This window comes from Balaenoptera borealis, assembly GCF_965194805.1.
Source record: "Balaenoptera borealis genome assembly, chromosome: 7".
Classification (NCBI taxonomy): Eukaryota; Metazoa; Chordata; class Mammalia; order Artiodactyla; family Balaenopteridae; genus Balaenoptera; species Balaenoptera borealis.
In genome coordinates this window covers 46,398,656-46,411,776 of record NC_138864.1, presented here as the reverse complement: position 1 = coordinate 46,411,776, position 13,121 = coordinate 46,398,656, and the positions used below count along the sequence as shown (strand labels likewise).

Genomic DNA, 13,121 nt, shown 5'->3' with positions numbered 1-13,121 from the left:
ATGTCTCCTTACTTTTGTTGGATTGTTACATTTAATTTTTATTTTTTATTGGAGTAATTTTCCACTGTGTACGTGGACCACTTCTACTTTGTGCATTCCTCGGTTGATGGACATTTTCATTGCTTCCAAGTGTTGGCTATGGTAAATATTGTTGGAGTGCAGGATTGCCAGGCTGTGACTTTTCGATTCTCATTTTCTCAGGTGATAGGCCCAGCAGTGGGTGTGATTGATTGACTGGTAGCACCGTGTTTCCCTTTTCAAAGCACCTTCTTTGTGTTTTCATTAGTGGCTCTTACCACGTCCCCCTTAGAATCCAGGGTACGCATTTCTCCACAATCGCTTCAGCATTTATTGTTTGCAGCATTTATGCTAATGGCCCTTCTGGCTGCTGTGAGCTGGTAGGTTTTTGTAATTTGGGTTTGCATGTCTTTGAAAATTCGTAAAACTCATCATTTTTCTCCACCGTTTTCTTTTCTGTTAAAAAAAAGGAAACAATTGGGAGTACAATAGAACTCTTGAAATTGTGTTCTTGGAAGGTTGCCCTCTTTTGAAATTTTTGGTCGATTTTCCACTCCAGAATTTTTTTAGAAAGCAGGTGTCTTTTACCAAACTGCAAGTTTGGTGAATATTTAGTGACCTTTAGCAATGGGTTTAAATCTGCTGTTGTGGGAAGTGGCCTCAAGCAGGCAGCATATCTCCATTCCCATATCTGGGTACTAGGGCAGCAGAGCCTTTCTGGAAGTCGTGTTCCTAGTTTGTAAATTACATTGGAATGTGCATGGAGAAAGCCCCATAAGTATATGTCTCATTATTTCTTCTTGGTTTTAAAATTTTTTTTTAATTGGGGTAAAGCTTAGAATATTGTTTGTCCTAGGTGTACACCATCTGGTTGGTTTGTACATTATATATGTCTATTCAAGTACAGATCCTCTTCCCATGTAAAATGTTACTGAGGGTTCCGCAGACCTCCCTTGCTATATGGTTGGTCTTTTTGAGATATGGATATAATATGTGTTTGTATACATATAGTAACACTAATCTTAATTTATCCATTCCCCCCACCTTTCCTTTTAGATGAGCATAGTTTGTTTTCTAAGTCTGTGAGTGTCTTTCTCTGTGGAAATATGTTCCTTTGTGTCAGTTATTAGATAACGCCTATAAGTGATATCATAGATTATAGGTCTTTTGCTTTCCGACTTACCTCATGTTTCGTGATTATCTCCAGACTCATTTGTGGTGCCTCAGAGAGCAGTGGTTCATTGTTTTCCATGGCTATTATTCCATTGTGTACATGGACCACTTCTTCTTTATCCATTCACCTGTTGTTGGACATTTTGATTGCTCCACTGTCTTGGCTATTGTGAATAAGGCTGCACTGCAGCTTTTGCGGCCTGTGTCTTCTCGATTCTTGTCTTCTCAGGTGAGAGGTCCAATGGTGCGCCTGCTGCATTGAATGGTGCCTGCAGTTTTACTTTTAAACACAGCTCCTTTCTGTTCTCATTATTGGCTGTTACCCCTTCACGTCTCACCAGCAGGTAGAGTGTACACAGTTCTCTAAAACCCCTTCAGCATTTATTGTTTGTTGACTTTTTGCTGATGGTAAGTCAACTGGTGTAAGTTGAAACTTTTTGTAGATTAGATTGCATGGGTCTAACACTCCCTGAGGTTGAGCTTTTATCCATTTTCCTTTTTTTTAAAAGAACGTGAGTAAAACTTAACTCTTCATACTCTCTTCTTGAAATATTTGCCTGTTTTGAATTGTTTTGTCCATTCCTTCCTTCAGCACAATTTTTTAGGGCAGGTGTCCTTTACAGCCCTGAGTCCTTGGGAATGTTAAGTGACCATTAGCTGTGAGTTTAAAGCTGTTCTTGCAGGAAACGGCCACAAGGTGGCAGCATTTCCCCTTTACCATATTTGGTTACTAGGGAAACAGAGCCTTAATGGAAGTGGTGTTGTAGGTTGTAAATTAGAATGGAATGTGCCAGGGAAAAGCCCTTTAAGTTTATGTCTCATTACTTCTTGTTCATATTTGTAATTTACTTTTTATTTTTTATCCCAGCAAATATGATTACAATGGTTTGTTTGTTCTAGGTGTGCAAGATGTGGTTCTTTCCCACATATACATGTATCTATTCTTCCTCGCATCCTTTTCCCATGTAGGTTATGACACAATGTTGAGTAGTCTTCTCCTGGTCTTCCGTACGTCTTTGGTGGTTATATATTTCACATGGTTTGTATATCTCTGTTAACCCCAATGTGGTAATGTATCCAATCCTCATCCCTTTCTATTTGGTGAACCATAAGTTTTTTAATGAATCTGTGATTGCCTTTCTCTGTGGAAATATCTTCATTGGTATCAATTTTTAAGTAACTCTTAAAAGTGATATGATAGGATATGTGTCTTTTGCTTTCTCACTTACTACACGTGGCGTGATTACGTCTAGACTCATCTATGGTGCTGCAAACGGCATTGTTTCATTTTTTTCACTAGCGAATATTCCATCTGTACATGGAGGAGTTCTTCTCTGTCCATCCATCTGTTGGTGGACTTTTTGGTTACTTCCATATCTTGGCTATTGTAATACTGTGCAGTGCAGATTTGCCTGCCTGTGTCTTTCCAATTCTCTCTTCTTAGGTTTTACGTCGAGGAGTGGGCCTGCTGGATCATATAGTAGCTCAATGTTTACCTTTTTAAGGCACCTCCATTCTGTTCTCATTCGTGGCCCTTTCCAAGTTACGTCCCCTTTGAAGTTGAGGGTATGCATTTCTCCACAACACTTTCAGCATTTATTGTTTGTAGTTTTCTTGCTGATGGTTATTCTGACAAGTGTGAGCTGATACCTCTCTGTGGTTGAATTCGAATGTGCCACATAATCTGTTGAAATTGAGCTTTAAGGCATGTCCTTTGCTATGTTTCAAGCTGTGATTACCCCTTAGTTCTTCAAAGTGTTCTCTTTAAGTATGTGTCATATTTTGAAATGTTTTGGCCTTTACCTCCCTCAAGACATTTTGAGGGCCTGTTTCATTTACAGTTCTGCAGTACTTGTTCCTATGAAGTGACCATTAGCACAGGCTTTAAAGCTGCTTTTGCAGGTAACTGCCAGAGGGCGGCAGCCTTTCTATGTCCCCCACCCTGGTAACTAGGGAAAAGCCCTTGCGGCCTGTGGTGTTTCTCGGTTATAAATTAGAGTGGAGTGTGCCCGGACAAACCCACACAAGCTGATGTCTCCTTACTTTTGTTGGATTGTTACATTTAATTTTTATTTTTTATTGGAGTAATTTTCCACTGTGTACGTGGACCACTTCTACTTTGTGCATTCCTCGGTTGATGGACATTTTCATTGCTTCCAAGTGTTGGCTATGGTAAATATTGTTGGAGTGCAGGATTGCCAGGCTGTGACTTTTCGATTCTCATTTTCTCAGGTGATAGGCCCAGCAGTGGGTGTGATTGATTGACTGGTAGCACCGTGTTTCCCTTTTCAAAGCACCTTCTTTGTGTTTTCATTAGTGGCTCTTACCACGTCCCCCTTAGAATCCAGGGTACGCATTTCTCCACAATCGCTTCAGCATTTATTGTTTGCAGCATTTATGCTAATGGCCCTTCTGGCTGCTGTGAGCTGGTAGGTTTTTGTAATTTGCGTTTGCATGTCTTTGAAAATTCGTAAAACTCATCATTTTTCTCCACCGTTTTCTTTTCTGTTAAAAAAAAGGAAACAATTGGGAGTACAATAGAACTCTTGAAATTGTGTTCTTGGAAGGTTGCCCTCTTTTGAAATTTTTGGTCGATTTTCCACTCCAGAATTTTTTTAGAAAGCAGGTGTCTTTTACCAAACTGCAAGTTTGGTGAATATTTAGTGACCTTTAGCAATGGGTTTAAATCTGCTGTTGTAGGAAGTGGCCTCAAGCAGGCAGCATATCTCCATTCCCATATCTGGGTACTAGGGCAGCAGAGCCTTTCTGGAAGTCGTGTTCCTAGTTTGTAAATTACATTGGAATGTGCATGGAGAAAGCCCCATAAGTATATGTCTCATTATTTCTTCTTGGTTTTAAAATTTTTTTTTAATTGGGGTAAAGCTTAGAATATTGTTTGTCCTAGGTGTACACCATCTGGTTGGTTTGTACATTATATATGTCTATTCAAGTACAGATCCTCTTCCCATGTAAAATGTTACTGAGGGTTCCGCAGACCTCCCTTGCTATATGGTTGGTCTTTTTGAGATATGGATATAATATGTGTTTGTATACATATAGTAACACTAATCTTAATTTATCCATTCCCCCCACCTTTCCTTTTAGATGAGCATAGTTTGTTTTCTAAGTCTGTGAGTGTCTTTCTCTGTGGAAATATGTTCCTTTGTGTCAGTTATTAGATAACGCCTATAAGTGATATCATAGATTATAGGTCTTTTGCTTTCCGACTTACCTCATGTTTCGTGATTATCTCCAGACTCATTTGTGGTGCCTCAGAGAGCAGTGGTTCATTGTTTTCCATGGCTATTATTCCATTGTGTACATGGACCACTTCTTCTTTATCCATTCACCTGTTGTTGGACATTTTGATTGCTCCACTGTCTTGGCTATTGTGAATAAGGCTGCACTGCAGCTTTTGCGGCCTGTGTCTTCTCGATTCTTGTCTTCTCAGGTGAGAGGTCCAATGGTGCGCCTGCTGCATTGAATGGTGCCTGCAGTTTTACTTTTAAACACAGCTCCTTTCTGTTCTCATTATTGGCTGTTACCCCTTCACGTCTCACCAGCAGGTAGAGTGTACACAGTTCTCTAAAACCCCTTCAGCATTTATTGTTTGTTGACTTTTTGCTGATGGTAAGTCAACTGGTGTAAGTTGAAACTTTTTGTAGATTAGATTGCATGGGTCTAACACTCCCTGAGGTTGAGCTTTTATCCATTTTCCTTTTTTTTAAAAGAACGTGAGTAAAACTTAACTCTTCATACTCTCTTCTTGAAATATTTGCCTGTTTTGAATTGTTTTGTCCATTCCTTCCTTCAGCACAATTTTTTAGGGCAGGTGTCCTTTACAGCCCTGAGTCCTTGGGAATGTTAAGTGACCATTAGCTGTGAGTTTAAAGCTGTTCTTGCAGGAAACGGCCACAAGGTGGCAGCATTTCCCCTTTACCATATTTGGTTACTAGGGAAACAGAGCCTTAATGGAAGTGGTGTTGTAGGTTGTAAATTAGAATGGAATGTGCCAGGGAAAAGCCCTTTAAGTTTATGTCTCATTACTTCTTGTTCATATTTGTAATTTACTTTTTATTTTTTATCCCAGCAAATATGATTACAATGGTTTGTTTGTTCTAGGTGTGCAAGATGTGGTTCTTTCCCACATATACATGTATCTATTCTTCCTCGCATCCTTTTCCCATGTAGGTTATGACACAATGTTGAGTAGTCTTCTCCTGGTCTTCCGTACGTCTTTGGTGGTTATATATTTCACATGGTTTGTATATCTCTGTTAACCCCAATGTGGTAATGTATCCAATCCTCATCCCTTTCTATTTGGTGAACCATAAGTGTTTTAATGAATCTGTGATTGCCTTTCTCTGTGGAAATATCTTCATTGGTATCAATTTTTAAGTAACTCTTAAAAGTGATATGATAGGATATGTGTCTTTTGCTTTCTCACTTACTACACGTGGCGTGATTACGTCTAGACTCATCTATGGTGCTGCAAACGGCATTGTTTCATTTTTTTCACTAGCGAATATTCCATCTGTACATGGAGGAGTTCTTCTCTGTCCATCCATCTGTTGGTGGACTTTTTGGTTACTTCCATATCTTGGCTATTGTAATACTGTGCAGTGCAGATTTGCCTGCCTGTGTCTTTCCAATTCTCTCTTCTTAGGTTTTACGTCGAGGAGTGGGCCTGCTGGATCATATAGTAGCTCAATGTTTACCTTTTTAAGGCACCTCCATTCTGTTCTCATTCGTGGCCCTTTCCAAGTTACGTCCCCTTTGAAGTTGAGGGTATGCATTTCTCCACAACACTTTCAGCATTTATTGTTTGTAGTTTTCTTGCTGATGGTTATTCTGACAAGTGTGAGCTGATACCTCTCTGTGGTTGAATTCGAATGTGCCACATAATCTGTTGAAATTGAGCTTTAAGGCATGTCCTTTGCTATGTTTCAAGCTGTGATTACCCCTTAGTTCTTCAAAGTGTTCTCTTTAAGTATGTGTCATATTTTGAAATGTTTTGGCCTTTACCTCCCTCAAGACATTTTGAGGGCCTGTTTCATTTACAGTTCTGCAGTACTTGTTCCTATGAAGTGACCATTAGCACAGGCTTTAAAGCTGCTTTTGCAGGTAACTGCCAGAGGGCGGCAGCCTTTCTAGGTCCCCCACCCTGGTAACTAGGGAAAAGCCCTTGCGGCCTGTGGTGTTTCTCGGTTATAAATTAGAGTGGAGTGTGCCCGGACAAACCCACACAAGCTGATGTCTCCTTACTTTTGTTGGATTGTTACATTTAATTTTTATTTTTTATTGGAGTAATTTTCCACTGTGTACGTGGACCACTTCTACTTTGTGCATTCCTCGGTTGATGGACATTTTCATTGCTTCCAAGTGTTGGCTATGGTAAATATTGTTGGAGTGCAGGATTGCCAGGCTGTGACTTTTCGATTCTCATTTTCTCAGGTGATAGGCCCAGCAGTGGGTGTGATTGATTGACTGGTAGCACCGTGTTTCCCTTTTCAAAGCACCTTCTTTGTGTTTTCATTAGTGGCTCTTACCACGTCCCCCTTAGAATCCAGGGTACGCATTTCTCCACAATCGCTTCAGCATTTATTGTTTGCAGCATTTATGCTAATGGCCCTTCTGGCTGCTGTGAGCTGGTAGGTTTTTGTAATTTGCGTTTGCATGTCTTTGAAAATTCGTAAAACTCATCATTTTTCTCCACCGTTTTCTTTTCTGTTAAAAAAAAGGAAACAATTGGGAGTACAATAGAACTCTTGAAATTGTGTTCTTGGAAGGTTGCCCTCTTTTGAAATTTTTGGTCGATTTTCCACTCCAGAATTTTTTTAGAAAGCAGGTGTCTTTTACCAAACTGCAAGTTTGGTGAATATTTAGTGACCTTTAGCAATGGGTTTAAATCTGCTGTTGTGGGAAGTGGCCTCAAGCAGGCAGCATATCTCCATTCCCATATCTGGGTACTAGGGCAGCAGAGCCTTTCTGGAAGTCGTGTTCCTAGTTTGTAAATTACATTGGAATGTGCATGGAGAAAGCCCCATAAGTATATGTCTCATTATTTCTTCTTGGTTTTAAAATTTTTTTTTAATTGGGGTAAAGCTTAGAATATTGTTTGTCCTAGGTGTACACCATCTGGTTGGTTTGTACATTATATATGTCTATTCAAGTACAGATCCTCTTCCCATGTAAAATGTTACTGAGGGTTCCGCAGACCTCCCTTGCTATATGGTTGGTCTTTTTGAGATATGGATATAATATGTGTTTGTATACATATAGTAACACTAATCTTAATTTATCCATTCCCCCCACCTTTCCTTTTAGATGAGCATAGTTTGTTTTCTAAGTCTGTGAGTGTCTTTCTCTGTGGAAATATGTTCCTTTGTGTCAGTTATTAGATAACGCCTATAAGTGATATCATAGATTATAGGTCTTTTGCTTTCCGACTTACCTCATGTTTCGTGATTATCTCCAGACTCATTTGTGGTGCCTCAGAGAGCAGTGGTTCATTGTTTTCCATGGCTATTATTCCATTGTGTACATGGACCACTTCTTCTTTATCCATTCACCTGTTGTTGGACATTTTGATTGCTCCACTGTCTTGGCTATTGTGAATAAGGCTGCACTGCAGCTTTTGCGGCCTGTGTCTTCTCGATTCTTGTCTTCTCAGGTGAGAGGTCCAATGGTGCGCCTGCTGCATTGAATGGTGCCTGCAGTTTTACTTTTAAACACAGCTCCTTTCTGTTCTCATTATTGGCTGTTACCCCTTCACGTCTCACCAGCAGGTAGAGTGTACACAGTTCTCTAAAACCCCTTCAGCATTTATTGTTTGTTGACTTTTTGCTGATGGTAAGTCAACTGGTGTAAGTTGAAACTTTTTGTAGATTAGATTGCATGGGTCTAACACTCCCTGAGGTTGAGCTTTTATCCATTTTCCTTTTTTTTAAAAGAACGTGAGTAAAACTTAACTCTTCATACTCTCTTCTTGAAATATTTGCCTGTTTTGAATTGTTTTGTCCATTCCTTCCTTCAGCACAATTTTTTAGGGCAGGTGTCCTTTACAGCCCTGAGTCCTTGGGAATGTTAAGTGACCATTAGCTGTGAGTTTAAAGCTGTTCTTGCAGGAAACGGCCACAAGGTGGCAGCATTTCCCCTTTACCATATTTGGTTACTAGGGAAACAGAGCCTTAATGGAAGTGGTGTTGTAGGTTGTAAATTAGAATGGAATGTGCCAGGGAAAAGCCCTTTAAGTTTATGTCTCATTACTTCTTGTTCATATTTGTAATTTACTTTTTATTTTTTATCCCAGCAAATATGATTACAATGGTTTGTTTGTTCTAGGTGTGCAAGATGTGGTTCTTTCCCACATATACATGTATCTATTCTTCCTCGCATCCTTTTCCCATGTAGGTTATGACACAATGTTGAGTAGTCTTCTCCTGGTCTTCCGTACGTCTTTGGTGGTTATATATTTCACATGGTTTGTATATCTCTGTTAACCCCAATGTGGTAATGTATCCAATCCTCATCCCTTTCTATTTGGTGAACCATAAGTGTTTTAATGAATCTGTGATTGCCTTTCTCTGTGGAAATATCTTCATTGGTATCAATTTTTAAGTAACTCTTAAAAGTGATATGATAGGATATGTGTCTTTTGCTTTCTCACTTACTACACGTGGCGTGATTACGTCTAGACTCATCTATGGTGCTGCAAACGGCATTGTTTCATTTTTTTCACTAGCGAATATTCCATCTGTACATGGAGGAGTTCTTCTCTGTCCATCCATCTGTTGGTGGACTTTTTGGTTACTTCCATATCTTGGCTATTGTAATACTGTGCAGTGCAGATTTGCCTGCCTGTGTCTTTCCAATTCTCTCTTCTTAGGTTTTACGTCGAGGAGTGGGCCTGCTGGATCATATAGTAGCTCAATGTTTACCTTTTTAAGGCACCTCCATTCTGTTCTCATTCGTGGCCCTTTCCAAGTTACGTCCCCTTTGAAGTTGAGGGTATGCATTTCTCCACAACACTTTCAGCATTTATTGTTTGTAGTTTTCTTGCTGATGGTTATTCTGACAAGTGTGAGCTGATACCTCTCTGTGGTTGAATTCGAATGTGCCACATAATCTGTTGAAATTGAGCTTTAAGGCATGTCCTTTGCTATGTTTCAAGCTGTGATTACCCCTTAGTTCTTCAAAGTGTTCTCTTTAAGTATGTGTCATATTTTGAAATGTTTTGGCCTTTACCTCCCTCAAGACATTTTGAGGGCCTGTTTCATTTACAGTTCTGCAGTACTTGTTCCTATGAAGTGACCATTAGCACAGGCTTTAAAGCTGCTTTTGCAGGTAACTGCCAGAGGGCGGCAGCCTTTCTATGTCCCCCACCCTGGTAACTAGGGAAAAGCCCTTGCGGCCTGTGGTGTTTCTCGGTTATAAATTAGAGTGGAGTGTGCCCGGACAAACCCACACAAGCTGATGTCTCCTTACTTTTGTTGGATTGTTACATTTAATTTTTATTTTTTATTGGAGTAATTTTCCACTGTGTACGTGGACCACTTCTACTTTGTGCATTCCTCGGTTGATGGACATTTTCATTGCTTCCAAGTGTTGGCTATGGTAAATATTGTTGGAGTGCAGGATTGCCAGGCTGTGACTTTTCGATTCTCATTTTCTCAGGTGATAGGCCCAGCAGTGGGTGTGATTGATTGACTGGTAGCACCGTGTTTCCCTTTTCAAAGCACCTTCTTTGTGTTTTCATTAGTGGCTCTTACCACGTCCCCCTTAGAATCCAGGGTACGCATTTCTCCACAATCGCTTCAGCATTTATTGTTTGCAGCATTTATGCTAATGGCCCTTCTGGCTGCTGTGAGCTGGTAGGTTTTTGTAATTTGCGTTTGCATGTCTTTGAAAATTCGTAAAACTCATCATTTTTCTCCACCGTTTTCTTTTCTGTTAAAAAAAAGGAAACAATTGGGAGTACAATAGAACTCTTGAAATTGTGTTCTTGGAAGGTTGCCCTCTTTTGAAATTTTTGGTCGATTTTCCACTCCAGAATTTTTTTAGAAAGCAGGTGTCTTTTACCAAACTGCAAGTTTGGTGAATATTTAGTGACCTTTAGCAATGGGTTTAAATCTGCTGTTGTGGGAAGTGGCCTCAAGCAGGCAGCATATCTCCATTCCCATATCTGGGTACTAGGGCAGCAGAGCCTTTCTGGAAGTCGTGTTCCTAGTTTGTAAATTACATTGGAATGTGCATGGAGAAAGCCCCATAAGTATATGTCTCATTATTTCTTCTTGGTTTTAAAATTTTTTTTTAATTGGGGTAAAGCTTAGAATATTGTTTGTCCTAGGTGTACACCATCTGGTTGGTTTGTACATTATATATGTCTATTCAAGTACAGATCCTCTTCCCATGTAAAATGTTACTGAGGGTTCCGCAGACCTCCCTTGCTATATGGTTGGTCTTTTTGAGATATGGATATAATATGTGTTTGTATACATATAGTAACACTAATCTTAATTTATCCATTCCCCCCACCTTTCCTTTTAGATGAGCATAGTTTGTTTTCTAAGTCTGTGAGTGTCTTTCTCTGTGGAAATATGTTCCTTTGTGTCAGTTATTAGATAACGCCTATAAGTGATATCATAGATTATAGGTCTTTTGCTTTCCGACTTACCTCATGTTTCGTGATTATCTCCAGACTCATTTGTGGTGCCTCAGAGAGCAGTGGTTCATTGTTTTCCATGGCTATTATTCCATTGTGTACATGGACCACTTCTTCTTTATCCATTCACCTGTTGTTGGACATTTTGATTGCTCCACTGTCTTGGCTATTGTGAATAAGGCTGCACTGCAGCTTTTGCGGCCTGTGTCTTCTCGATTCTTGTCTTCTCAGGTGAGAGGTCCAATGGTGCGCCTGCTGCATTGAATGGTGCCTGCAGTTTTACTTTTAAACACAGCTCCTTTCTGTTCTCATTATTGGCTGTTACCCCTTCACGTCTCACCAGCAGGTAGAGTGTACACAGTTCTCTAAAACCCCTTCAGCATTTATTGTTTGTTGACTTTTTGCTGATGGTAAGTCAACTGGTGTAAGTTGAAACTTTTTGTAGATTAGATTGCATGGGTCTAACACTCCCTGAGGTTGAGCTTTTATCCATTTTCCTTTTTTTTAAAAGAACGTGAGTAAAACTTAACTCTTCATACTCTCTTCTTGAAATATTTGCCTGTTTTGAATTGTTTTGTCCATTCCTTCCTTCAGCACAATTTTTTAGGGCAGGTGTCCTTTACAGCCCTGAGTCCTTGGGAATGTTAAGTGACCATTAGCTGTGAGTTTAAAGCTGTTCTTGCAGGAAACGGCCACAAGGTGGCAGCATTTCCCCTTTACCATATTTGGTTACTAGGGAAACAGAGCCTTAATGGAAGTGGTGTTGTAGGTTGTAAATTAGAATGGAATGTGCCAGGGAAAAGCCCTTTAAGTTTATGTCTCATTACTTCTTGTTCATATTTGTAATTTACTTTTTATTTTTTATCCCAGCAAATATGATTACAATGGTTTGTTTGTTCTAGGTGTGCAAGATGTGGTTCTTTCCCACATATACATGTATCTATTCTTCCTCGCATCCTTTTCCCATGTAGGTTATGACACAATGTTGAGTAGTCTTCTCCTGGTCTTCCGTACGTCTTTGGTGGTTATATATTTCACATGGTTTGTATATCTCTGTTAACCCCAATGTGGTAATGTATCCAATCCTCATCCCTTTCTATTTGGTGAACCATAAGTTTTTTAATGAATCTGTGATTGCCTTTCTCTGTGGAAATATCTTCATTGGTATCAATTTTTAAGTAACTCTTAAAAGTGATATGATAGGATATGTGTCTTTTGCTTTCTCACTTACTACACGTGGCGTGATTACGTCTAGACTCATCTATGGTGCTGCAAACGGCATTGTTTCATTTTTTTCACTAGCGAATATTCCATCTGTACATGGAGGAGTTCTTCTCTGTCCATCCATCTGTTGGTGGACTTTTTGGTTACTTCCATATCTTGGCTATTGTAATACTGTGCAGTGCAGATTTGCCTGCCTGTGTCTTTCCAATTCTCTCTTCTTAGGTTTTACGTCGAGGAGTGGGCCTGCTGGATCATATAGTAGCTCAATGTTTACCTTTTTAAGGCACCTCCATTCTGTTCTCATTCGTGGCCCTTTCCAAGTTACGTCCCCTTTGAAGTTGAGGGTATGCATTTCTCCACAACACTTTCAGCATTTATTGTTTGTAGTTTTCTTGCTGATGGTTATTCTGACAAGTGTGAGCTGATACCTCTCTGTGGTTGAATTCGAATGTGCCACATAATCTGTTGAAATTGAGCTTTAAGGCATGTCCTTTGCTATGTTTCAAGCTGTGATTACCCCTTAGTTCTTCAAAGTGTTCTCTTTAAGTATGTGTCATATTTTGAAATGTTTTGGCCTTTACCTCCCTCAAGACATTTTGAGGGCCTGTTTCATTTACAGTTCTGCAGTACTTGTTCCTATGAAGTGACCATTAGCACAGGCTTTAAAGCTGCTTTTGCAGGTAACTGCCAGAGGGCGGCAGCCTTTCTAGGTCCCCCACCCTGGTAACTAGGGAAAAGCCCTTGCGGCCTGTGGTGTTTCTCGGTTATAAATTAGAGTGGAGTGTGCCCGGACAAACCCACACAAGCTGATGTCTCCTTACTTTTGTTGGATTGTTACATTTAATTTTTATTTTTTATTGGAGTAATTTTCCACTGTGTACGTGGACCACTTCTACTTTGTGCATTCCTCGGTTGATGGACATTTTCATTGCTTCCAAGTGTTGGCTATGGTAAATATTGTTGGAGTGCAGGATTGCCAGGCTGTGACTTTTCGATTCTCATTTTCTCAGGTGATAGGCCCAGCAGTGGGTGTGATTGATTG

The 13,121-nt window shown here is 39.9% G+C and overlaps 1 long non-coding RNA gene across 1 annotated transcript in view; it reads right to left on the bottom strand.

Moving 5' to 3' along the window:
- Window positions 1-13,121, bottom strand: part of LOC309631894 — a 780,460-nt gene that overhangs the window by 392,260 nt on the left and 375,079 nt on the right. The gene's annotated exons all lie outside the window — the stretch shown is intronic.